This window comes from Branchiostoma floridae, chromosome 13 (assembly GCF_000003815.2).
Source record: "Branchiostoma floridae strain S238N-H82 chromosome 13, Bfl_VNyyK, whole genome shotgun sequence".
In the NCBI taxonomy this organism is placed as follows: domain Eukaryota; kingdom Metazoa; phylum Chordata; class Leptocardii; order Amphioxiformes; family Branchiostomatidae; genus Branchiostoma; species Branchiostoma floridae.
The window spans coordinates 22,154,403-22,154,637 of record NC_049991.1 but is presented as its reverse complement, the minus strand read 5'-3'; positions in this window follow the sequence as shown (position 1 = coordinate 22,154,637).

Sequence of the window (235 nt, the reverse complement as noted above, 5' to 3'; positions counted from 1 at the left end):
TGAGAATGTCATCAAAAGTTTAGTAGAAGACATTACAAAAAGAACGAAAGTTGAAACTGCAGTTCTTTGTGTGTCGAGCTCATTGGGAGATCTGTCGCATTCTTGGTCGCTCATTGGCCACAGCCTCTAGTGAAAGTGGCTTCAGGTGTAAGTTATATCACCATATCAACATGGCAGCATCGAACACACTTAAGATATTACCACATGACTTAGACATTGTCACTCATTTCACAAA